The sequence below is a fragment of the Denticeps clupeoides genome, chromosome 3 (genome assembly GCF_900700375.1).
Source record: "Denticeps clupeoides chromosome 3, fDenClu1.1, whole genome shotgun sequence".
In the NCBI taxonomy this organism is placed as follows: domain Eukaryota; kingdom Metazoa; phylum Chordata; class Actinopteri; order Clupeiformes; family Denticipitidae; genus Denticeps; species Denticeps clupeoides.
The window spans coordinates 17,318,288-17,330,610 of NC_041709.1; the positions used below are offsets into that span (position 1 = coordinate 17,318,288).

Sequence of the window (12,323 nt, forward strand, 5' to 3'; positions counted from 1 at the left end):
CAGGACACTGGCATTTGATATATTAAAGAGTTCTACCCAGATTGAATTTTTGAGCAGCATGCCAACTGCACACTTTGCTAATGATATTTTTTGCAAGACCACAAGTATTATTTGCAAATGTGTCTCAAGATAATCAATGAAAAATTCTCGATGCAGAGGAGATCGAGATAAAACATCAAAGTAAATCTACCATGGAAGTAAGAAACGGCCCAGAATTTCATGCTGAAAGCCCACTGAACGTACAGCACACACTGTATTGTGTTTGTCCGGCTGAGCACATCTAATCTGACCCATAATCACCCTGTCATCCTACAGTAGCCTTCAGTGCTGGACGCATAAACAGTGTTTCACTATTTTCACTGGTGGAAAATGATTGAATAGCGTTTTGTGCAGCTCTGAGAACAGCAATGGTGGTGGTAGTAGCTTAGTGAGTAACACACTCGCCATCTACAAACCCCACTTAATTCCATTGTGTCCCTCACTGTCCCTGTAACTACTGGTTGTAAGTCGCTCTGGATAAGGGCGTCTGATAAATGCTGTAAATGTAACTGTAGTAATCTAATCAGCCATTATAACATTATAACCACTAACATGTAGGGTGAATAACAATGACTGTCTTGTTACAATGGCACCTGGCAGGGAGTGGTTTATATAAGGCAGCAGGGGAACATTTTGTTTTTGAGAACGGCTGAACTATGATAGCTAGATGGTTGGGTTGTGGTATCTTGAATCCTGGCACCCTTTTCCTTTGATCTGTGGTCCAGTTTTGATGGCCATGTGCCCATTGTAGGTGCTTTTGGTTGGATGCTTACTGCATCTTCAGTAAGCATGTTCTCCATATTGAACACTAGAAGAGTATTGTGTAAACTGCAGTCTCAGGGTAACCTCACCATCTGATCACTAGTGACACCCTGTGGCACCATTAAGTCATTACCATCACTAACCTGCTGGTGAAATAATTACCAGCAGTGGTTTGGGCTGCAGCGACATCTCAGGCCCATCACAGAATCAGATGGACACCCTTCCAGATATAGTAACAAACTAATTGACTAATTGAATTGTTCCTTTGTTTGCAGGATCACATATGTCATGTTGTTCATTTTTTCTAGAGATATTGAATTGAATTAGGTACATACAAACCAAACACCAAAATGTATGACCAAATATGGTTGTTTTAGACTTAAAGTTTAAATGACTGGATATTGATGATGGCACTTTTTAGATTTATATTGCTGAGAAAGGGTTTTATTCAATGATTGCACTCCACAGTTCTCCCTGGCCTAGCAATTAAGGAAGCGACCCTGTAATCAGAAGGTTGCCCATTCGAATCCCTATCCGCCAAGGTGTCACTGAGGTGCCACTGAGCAAAGCACCGTCCCAACACACTGCTCCCCGGGCGCCTGTCATGGCTGCTCACTAAGGGTGATGGGTTAAATGCAGGGGACACATTTCACTGTGTGCACCGTGTGCTGTGATGCTGTGTATCAAACTGACAATCACTTCACTTTATCACTTTACTGGATTTACCATCTGACATCCTGACAACTTGGAGGAATTGGACAATGGATCTGGACCAATGAACCAAGTACACATTCCTATGCACATCCATGAAACGCTATACTCTCTGAACATGAGTCAAACTGGACTTCTCAACAACCTTAACCGATGTTTGCATTTCTTGACATAAACAACTCTGTATCAACCAGTGATTGCCAGAGGAGGATGAGATGCTTACTTGTTCCTCTCTTTCTGCTGATTAACTGATTGATCAACTGTATTACTTCACAGTAATAATATTTTATTAAACTGTGCAAGGAATTGCATTTACCTGTAAGGGTGGACACATCGTGGGATAAAACTGTGGACTGAGTGCTGCCCCCCAGGGTATGGAGGGGTTTCTCATTTTCATTCAGGGCCCCGGACTCTTCCGCCTGTACCCCATGGGCGGTCCGGGGCCCCCAGGGACCCTCAGAAGACTGGGGAGGCCAAGAAGTGTCTGAAGGAGAAAGGTGAGGATCCAGGGAGTGGGACAGCTTGACAATCTGTGAAACTTTGATGCTGTACTAGGCGAGTTTTCACAGAATTACACCCCCCAGGATGGCAGCAGAAGAGTAGCAGGTGGTGCTCTGCACATGAGTCAGGACCTGTCTGACCTAGAGGGCGGAGAATGAGAGAGAAAGTGAGAATAATAAAGAGTGAATGGTTATTTCATGCGTTTACATAATCCCAGCTCTCAGTTATCTAATTAATCCATCCATCCAGTCATGCATTATTAAAAGGCTGCAGTCCAGTTGCAGTTGACTTACTTCATGAAAAATTCACAATCAGAGAGCAATTAACAGCCATCCAAAATGTACAAATACACAAAAAATAAAATGTTTCTGTAAACAATTGCTCCGATTGCAAAAATTAGATATAAAACTTACAACTACAGAATTGAATAGACTGATGCCCTGAACAGCAAACACACTTTTTCACATCATGCAAGTTTATTTTGCTGCAGGGAACTAAGCATCAATTGTGCAAGGCTCTGTACACCCACAAACAGAGCTTCAGCTCGCACAGGAAGACAACAGAGCTTTTTTTCATCTGGGCTTGTATCACTTTCACCAACAAAAGAAGCAGGGCTACGATATGCAATTGATCTGTAACTGAATAGCTGGCGACGGGGCAGTTTTAGGTGAACAGGGACGCCGGATGGATTACATCACCACATGGAGGCAGCGTTTAGGTGTCACGCCACCTAAATGCACGCAACAGTAATCAATGTCAGCATTTGCAGGTGAGCATAAAGGCTGAAATATCGTAACTCAGTTAGGATCTCTGAAATAAATCTTTATCTTAATCAAATTCATGGCTAAAGACGGTCATTCCATTGAGGGGCGCACAGACCTGAAAAAGTTTGTGCAATTTAGCTTGGTAAATAAATTAAAAGAAGAAGTCACTCTCACTTTGACCTTGAATGCAGCCAGAAGGAAGCTCAAGGCCACGAGAACAGCAGTCTGCAGCACTCTGTACAAACTGCGCTCACCTCAGACAGGGTGTGTACGTGTGTGCGATCACACACGCTACAGTGCAGTAACTGCCCTCCCACAAAGGGGAGGGGAAGGGGGCAGTCTGCGAGACTTCGGGGGGGGGGGGGGGGGGGGTGGGAGAGACGCGAAGAAAAGAGAGCGAGGGTAAAGGTGCTGAAAGGAGGGTGAAGTTCTTACAAAGATGGACGTGGGGTTTTGTTCAGCCTGTCAGAAACACACATGAATAACATACTTCAATTTGCAAACCTAGACAACAGAAGGTGGGTCAACAAGCATGCCGCCTCTGATTGGCTGAGCAGATCCTGTACTCTGGACCTGCTGTCGCCTGGGAAACGTGCAGGCTGTCCTCACTAAAGAGCCATGTGAGTTATGTGGCAGGGAGCCTTTATGAATATGGGCACTACAGACTAATGCTGCTAAACTGAGAACAACAAAGCAAGTCAAAATGTGAATTTAAAAAAATAACTTCTTAAAGAAAGTATGAAAATGTTATCAATAATAAATAAATAATGTTTAAAAAAAACTCGCCTATGCCCATCTCCTTCTTTCTCTCGCTTTCTCATGAAAGTCATCATCATGGTTCTTACACATTTTCACAAAAGGCAGATTTTCATGACCATATGACTTTGTATGTTTATTTAGGATTCCAAAACTTTTCAAGGCCTGGAAATGTATCTTTTTCCATGACTTTTCCAGGTTTTTAATGACTGTAGGAACCGTGCATTATGCACCTCCTGAATTTGTTTAACTGCTGTAAGACCTGGATCAGAAAATGAGGTACAGTCACCCAACATAATCAAAGTTCATAACATACAAGGGCAAATAAGTTCCAAGTAATATAAGCTTACATTCCAACATGATTAACTAGCCATTCATAATACGCTGATAAAGCAGAAGAACATGCATCTTGTAAGTACTTTATTAATCATTAACAAAACAGACAGCATCATAACCCTTTAAAGTCAGCCCAGCGGCTGTCATGTAAGGCACTAAATAGAACCTAATAATTACATTATAGCCATTTAAATGACTTTACTTTCTTGGAGATAAATTGTTGTGTTTAGGACCGAAAATGTTGTTTCTATGTTGTTCTTTCAAACTTTTTTCTCATACAATTAAATCTTGCTGCAATTGAAAAATGTGTGCAACATAGGTAAGGTCACATAAGGTCATGCAACATGTAACGTCACATAACAGTTGATTTGCCCTGCAGCTCATGGCCTCCTAAAGCCTTTAATCAAGCCAAAGTCAACTTAGCTACAAAGATCATATTATGTGTGTGGAAGAAGTGAACATTCACCGTAACATTCTGCTAAACTGATATGTAATCTGCAGCATTATAACTACATTAGTCTAAGCACAATGTGAAGCAGCCTTTGAATGAGAGTAATCTAACTGTAATCAAACAATAAATAATAATTAACACAGTTTCTGGTCAGTCGACACCTCAGGTAAGGGAAATAAGCATCATCACGTGTTGATCAATGGCCACTTACCGGAAAAAGAATGCGGCCTGATAACAAGCAACTACCAACACTTAACACTCTTCCCTGTGACTTCTGCTCCCATTTAGTCATCATAGATGGATGAAGTCCAACATCACCTTCATGGTGGCTATAGTCACACAAAGGCGTGGTCCAATTTAGATGTATTGAAGCTTGATTGCACACCTAGTTCCGCAAAGTCAACAGTATGAATAAAAGTCACACTGGCAAATAGCTACAAGACAGCGATGAAAAGTGCGAGTGCAGATGAGCAGTGAAGGATAACCTCAGCTACAGTCCTCCGGACTGTAAAGATAAACTGCCCTGCCCTATCGCTTCAGTATCACAATCTATTGTTGGGTAAACAAACGGTGTCCCCTGCCTACGAGTCCATCTGCACGCTCGCCGTCTCTGTGGCGTAACAAAGGCGATCGTTTAACGCCGCCCTGACAAGACGAACAAACACACACCCCCACGAGATCACTTACACATACTTTACACAGAGCTTTTCAGTGCTGCTCAAAATAAGCAGGGAATCGGAACACCGAGCTATTTTGTGGATTTAGCTCCACCCCCCCAACATTTGGATTTGTGTATTGACAATAAGCATAACTTATTTTTACATAAATGGCTAAAACGTGATCAGATTTTTAGCTACTCATAATACTCATGAATAAAATTAAGTTCTATCATAAACAACATATTTAGTGAGAAAACTCCGCTGCTATGGAGGTATTTTGGGTCATGTCTTTAGCACTTTATTATAATCTGACACTGACTTAATAGTAGTACTTAATAATAATGATTACTGGACTGTAATAAACGTCAAATACGGTGAACAAACGGACCGGTTCTCCCACTACAGGCACTGCCTCGATTATAAATCAAATCCTGTTTTAATCCCGACAAGCTAAATGGAGGATTCTCTGTGTCAACAGTCCAGGCACAGTCAAATAAAATACGGATCTTAATCTTCCATAAAGGAATGGCATTTCTTAATGCTGCATCGCTGTACTGAAGTTAAACTGAAGCACAATTCGCGCTGCTAATACGCACCGTCAACAGAACAAGTATTGTAAAAGTCGCACACTCCCGATTCGTGCTCCCCACAGTTGATTGGAAATATTATCCAGCCCTTGCAAAATAAAACTTAATCTTGGGTGAAATAAAAAGAACGGGAAGTAAATCAATTTTAACCACAAAAGGAGACAGCAAAACAAAAACCTTTCAGTGGAAGCGGCGCGACGCACCAGATTTACACCGTCAACACCACAGTGCCGGACGTGAAGCGGCAGGTGTTCCTCTCACTCCCATAAACTTGCAACCACAAAGCAATGACATCATCTACTGTCCAGGGCCTCCACCCACACACATTCATACGCACTGCATGGCATACACACCCCGTGCTAATATAGTCACAAGAAACGTTTTCCAATGTTTCCCAACAGAATGGAAAAAGTCAAGGGAAAGAGAGCATGGAAAGTTCGTGCAGGGTCAAGCAGTGTCGCGAGATTCAGTGCCGTGAGGAGGTGCTGAAAGGCGGTCGGACGTTCATGTGCTTCAGCTGACCTCAAGCTCAGTCAAATTCGACCGACTTCATCAGCGCTGCTGTGTCAAGTGCCTTAGACTCTCTGTTCGGGTTCAGCATTGTGTGGGTTTCTTTATTTAATAGGGGCAACAGTGAATGGCTCGCATGTGATTCCATTTGGAGAGGGAACCTGCAAGGACTAAGCTTTTTTCCATACAAACAAATCCTAATGCGCACAGTGATACACGACACCCTCTACCCTGTTCTCGGCAGCAATGCAGCTTTTACTTTAACTAATGTGAATAAATAGAGAAATTTGCTGATGGACACGCCTGCACTGACAACAGAGGACACTGCAGACAAATCTGAGAACCTGCACAGGCTTTAAATTACACTTCCAGCCACAGCTCCAACCGACACTTCATTCACGCCGTACCCGGCATCCAATCCTGGGCAAATCAACTGTGAGACGGGGACGCGGGTCGATGTGAGTGAGTGCAGTGCAGGGCGAGCAGAAACTTACTGCACAGAGCAGATGCTGGGACAGAGGCCGGGAGAAACAGGGAGGCAGGCCGTCCTCCGAGAGACAGGAGAAGCCCGGGTCAGGTCCGCATTCAAGTTCTGCCGGCTATCCTCTCCCCCGCACTCATTGTCCCTCTGGATTTTGCCCTTGTCCCCGGGAGAGAGAGAGAGAGAATGAATAGGAGGATTTAGAAGGGGGAGGAACGCCTAGTTGGGGGTGGGGATTCAGGAAGAAGGAGAAAGGGAGGGTGGCTCGAGATCAGAGAGCAGGAGCAGCAGGGGGAGTTGTGAGTCTGCAGTCGGGAGATTCAGGATGTCCTGATCCTGCCAGTCAGTCAGGTCCCAGTCGAAAAAGACATTGGCATTGGAAAAGACATTTTCTTTGCTTTTTAATAGCTGTATTGGTTGTTTATATGAAATAAATATGAGTAATTAAGAAATCAAATCCTTGTCTTTGTTGAATTTCAACATTTACAGTTCAATTTACGCCATTTATCAGACTCGACTTGCAATCAGTAGTTACAGGGACAGTCCCCCCTGGAGACCCTCAGGGCTAAGAGTCTTGCTCAGGGTCACGATGGTAGTAAGTGGGGTTTGATCCTGTGACTTTGTATCTTCTTGTTCATTGACGAGCGTGTTACCCACTAGGCTACTACACCTTCCTCAACATAAGATTAGATTATAGAGAGAGAGATTCTGATTAGATGATCAGATCAACCTCATCTCACCAAATTTCCTATTTCCTGCCATGTTCACTGTTGAACCTTTCCTACGCGCTGCGTAAGTGTTATTAACTGTTTGATTAGTGGATAACATTATGAACATTATAGCAGCAAAACATTCTAACATTATTGCCTTTTTTTTATTTTGTGGCCATTTTAACCTAATTTTATTGCTCACAATTATGATTCAAATGTGTGGCTCAGTCACTTGTTTAATATTTTAGAAAGTTGAATGTAATGTTCCCAACACCCAAAAGCACAGCTCAGATTACATGCAAAAGTAAAATACTATTTTCAATGATATGGCACTGAAGCACAGAAAAAAATTATGATCGCTTGTATAATGACAAAAAAATGATGTCCCCAAAGGGTTGACAACCATCACTAGTTTAAAGGCAGCAGGCATGTGTCCCCGTTTCAGGGGTAATGTGCAAAGCGGACAGTGGACAGTGACAGGCTGCGGGGCATCTGTGCATCAGGTGATGAAGAAAGTCTGCGCACTTTTCGCATTTTCGTCGCGTCATCTACCGGCAGAAGGGGACAGACGACGCGTCCAGTGACTCAGACCGCCTTCAGCGCAGGGAAATGAGGAAGCCAGAACAAGAGAGCAGCAAAGTACAGTTGTAACTAATTTACTGCATAAAAGCTTCTGCGTTGTACGTATCACCAGAAACGAAGTTACACAGGGAGGGCGATATTTAATCCGCGTTGGAGTTGCGAATAAAGAAAGACCACAACACGTCCCAGCCCTGTCGCAAGAAAATGAAGTCCTTCGTGCACCATTAACGAGGCGATAAAGCAGGTGCGACAAAAAAGACGACTTACCCCCCCAGAGTGCGGCACCGCTCCTTCGGGACTGCCTTGAAGAGTCTGAAATAAACTTGTTGAGGAGCCCAGAGGGGGTGAATGTCCGTTCACTTGTCCGGCGGCGCGGTGGATTGTGGGAAACGTAGTCCTTTTTTCAGCCCACAGACGCATACAGTCAGCCAAGCGGATCTCCGCGTGTCGGATTCATACTGCGTTTTAACGTTGGTGTGATCAAACATGACACTGTGGTAAAACTATGAAAAATCTATGCAATTAAAGAGCACACCCATTTTACTATTTTTCGTACAACTGAATACACTTTTCAGTCATATCCAAATTTCCTATTGCTGATCCTTATTTTTCTCACTCAAGAAAATGTAATCCCTTCATTTAACTTATATGCATTGGTGTGCAATAATTGAAGTGTTCAGCTTTTTTTATTTGCATGTTCTATTACACTGAGAGTAAAATGTATTTTATACATACACATGGTATAAGATATACATACATCAGTTAGGAAATGCCACATATGTGTATTACATTTACATTTACATTTACAGCATTTATTAGACGCCCTTAACCAGAGCGACTTACAATCAGTAGTTACAGGGACAGTCCCCCCTGGAGCAACTCAGGGTTAAGTGTCTTGCTCAGGGACACAATGGTAGTAAGCGGGATTTGAACCTGGGTCTTCTGGTTCATAGGCGAGTGTTTTACCCACTAGGCTACTACCACCCTACATATTTTACATATTTTAATAACATTTCCAGAATGATATTCTCGAAATCATCCCGTGCTGGTTTTCTCCATGAATATTCATTTAATGTATAAATGTTTTCCAACAAGGAACTTTTAGGAAGAATTGGAGAAATGTGCCATAAAGTAGTCAAAGTTTATATACAATAGAAAATCTGTAAATGTAAGGAAACTGTTAAATGTTACAAAATTGTTTGTATATACAGATCAGATTACACGATTAGTTATATTGCACCGTCATTTAAGTGAATATGGGACAGTGTCGTTGAATTTATTGGGGTGGGGGGATTTAATGGACTGTCTGAGAAAAAAATCCTACTCTGCCTATTCTGTTTAGAGAAGGAGACATTATTCTACAGTTTGATTTGTGCTTATTACAGCATTAACATTATAGATATTGTAATGCAGATATGGTTCATGATGTATGTGCACAAAATGAAATACATTTTGTGTCCATTTATAACAAAACTCAAGCAACATATTACAATGGTTGCATCCAAAGTAAGTTTCTTTTTAATGCACGTTATGCATTAGTCGCCAGTGTGCGACTGCAGTGAGCGAAGTATCTTATCCCCAACAAGCGGTCTGAGCAGAGTTACCCATTTCATGCATCTTGTCACTGACACGTGAAATAAATTCCCACCCGTGCTAAATCTAGAGGGTCACGCTGCTGAGGCTGCTGAAACGGACTTGGATCCAGCAGATGCTGAGCTATTTTAACCCACAAAGCTTGTCCTGAAAGCATGCCTGAGAATGCTGCACTTTGCCCCCCACTAAAACGGATGTCACTCACAGTAGGGTGCACTGAGAATTGTTCACCCATCACTTTCTGGTCACAGACTAGTTCTTACTTTTCATTTTTCCATAACGCTCCCAGTCTTTGTGAGCTGTCTCAGAGGGACAGAGATTGAGCCAAAAACAGGACTAGGGTTAAAGAAAAAAATATTAAATGTATTTTGCATCAAAACATTTTCTGGGTTTTTTTTTTTTTTAATTCACATCACAATGTCTTCGGCAGCAGAGCCTGATGTTCCAAACGCTATGGGAAACCTGATGATTGACCTATTGTGATTTGTGATCACTGCAAGCCTAAACCAAAGGCCAGTCTAGCCTCAAAAGAGCGCATGTGAATAGATCACTCACACATTCAAATTTGCCATTTAGTTCTAACCTCTTCCTGAATTAAAGACTTTATTAAGTACGCTGTCTCTATCTGAAGTATTTCATAGGCAATTAAACAAACTCCAGAAATACAAAAATTAAACAAAATATATAAATAGGCATCATTAACCACAATAAATGTCTCAAAGGTGCAGATGATGTAATAAAATGTTCATGCTTTGTTGGACTATGAATTTTTTCACACATCTGTGTCACACATCATGAAGGAGGTTATATCCTCATGCAGAACCTGTACTGTTTTGTATTGAATTTGATTTTGCAGATTGCAAAAAGCAAAGTCACAAGGTATGATAGTTATGCCTTACATGAACATCTACTGCCAACTTACTGAAGTTGCAACAAAGCCAGGGCCTATACCAGCAAGCACACAAAGCAGAAATAAAACCATGCTGGGGCATCATCACAGGGTGAAAGAAATAATTACACCTACGCGTGGCCATATTTGCCACTGCCATATAAGGGCTGCATGCACAGAAACAAGGTCAGGAAAGTTCATAATCCATTAAGAATTTTCCAGTTCTCCCAGTTTAATGGTTTGATCACATGCTAAACGATTGATCCCGGCATGAAAATTGCAGACACAATTGCATTAATCACTATCAACATGAATTATAACATCTGTCATGATGGCTGGACATGGTGAGGAAGGAGGACGCATACGCACGACGTCACAGGATAGGGGTTTAATACATAATAAACACGACAGGAGAACATCACCAAACAATGACCTGACGGCGAACAGACACAAGCATTCCACCTAGTAGGTTAAGACGCTCGCCTGTGAACCAGAAGACCCAGGTTCAAATCCCACTTACTACCATTGTGTCCCTGAGCAAGACACTTAACCTTAAGATGCTCCAGGGAGACTGTCCCTGTAACTATTGATTGTATGTCGCTCTGGACAAGGGTGTCTGATTAATGCTGTAAATGTAAAGCAGGATCGTTTTATACAATGATACAAGGTGATAACAATCAGGGAACATTACACAGGACGAACATGAAAATGCGGTCCAAACACCGGATCCGGAGTAACCCCTGCCGGACCGGATCATGACAACATCTTATATTAAATAGTCCAGTTGTAAAATGTTTAAGAGAATTTTCACTGTTTGAAATTTGAAACAGATGGCATTTTGCTCCACACAGTCATAAGATACAATTACACAAATATATATTAACAATATATTACTGTATAATAACAATCAGAATGTCATAAATGTATAAACTCCTTGGTTACTCCTTGATTACACAAGGAACAGAAAATCGAACATCCCCTGGAATAAACCTGCATTCATTTTGCATTAGCAAAAATATCACGTAGTTATAACACGTTGTACATTTGCCGTCTGTGGGACTAATAAAAGATCATATTAGTTTAAAATGTCCCCTTGGCAGCTAGATGGCGCCAGAAAAAAACCATGCAATAACCTGGCACCGAAAACAGATATTGGGCTCCCAAATAATGCCCTCAGCACCAATTTAAAGGGCTAAAATACAACACAGAGTAATAATAAATGACTCTCAGGACTCTCGAATGATTCGCAGCAGAGACACATCTTATTCACATTTCAAAAAGGGGTGTATTTTAATACATTTAGTGTATTTCTACACATTCCCCTCTTTCTCATCCAGCAACATAAAATAACATGAACCGATTTGCAAACTCCCTACATTTTTACATTTTCTTTCAAAAAACAATTGGCCGATAAAAAGTGTTATGCATACAATAAGTCAATTGTGGGTTGTTGATCAATATATATTTAGGAGACAACATCCACATGAATTGTATCAGTACAGCCACTAAATCACTGGTTCATTAATTTAATTAATAGATCATTGGTTAACTTATTTACTTCTTCCCACAGCTACCAAAAATCAATTTCTTAGAAGCTCGAGAGGTGAAACCTTTTCATATTTAAAAGCTATTTTGAAGTAATCAAAATATTTCTTTTCAAACTCCTGAAAGAAAAATTGACTTTTCGAAACAACAAAAAGTGAAAGACGATCCGCAGTGACATCGAAGATGAGGGGCAGCGAAACTGCAGGGTGATGACGTCGGTATCTGTGTACGGAAAGATCCCGCGTGACGCGCCCAGGTGTGTCGCCCTGCAGGTGTCCCCTCATGAGGACTTCCAGGCGCTGGTCGGGGGACCAGCGCCAACTACTGTATTATTTTCACCTGCACGAAACATGGTCAGTTTCGCCGGGTTCGACGGCGGCGGCTGGGCCGCGTCACGTGACGCGCCGCTGCCGCGGGGGCCAATGGCGATCGTCCGTGCGGGAGCGG

General features: G+C 42.0%; 1 long non-coding RNA gene across 1 annotated transcript; it reads right to left on the minus strand.

Moving 5' to 3' along the window:
* Positions 1-1,911: 1,911 nt before the first annotated feature.
* Positions 1,912-8,216, minus strand: LOC114785324 (uncharacterized). Its single transcript, XR_003749046.1, has 3 exons — positions 8,117-8,216; positions 6,571-6,716; positions 1,912-2,153 (listed from the first exon to the last, which is right to left on the minus strand). It is a non-coding gene; the product is annotated as an uncharacterized LOC114785324 (long non-coding RNA).
* Positions 8,217-12,323: the final 4,107 nt, after the last annotated feature.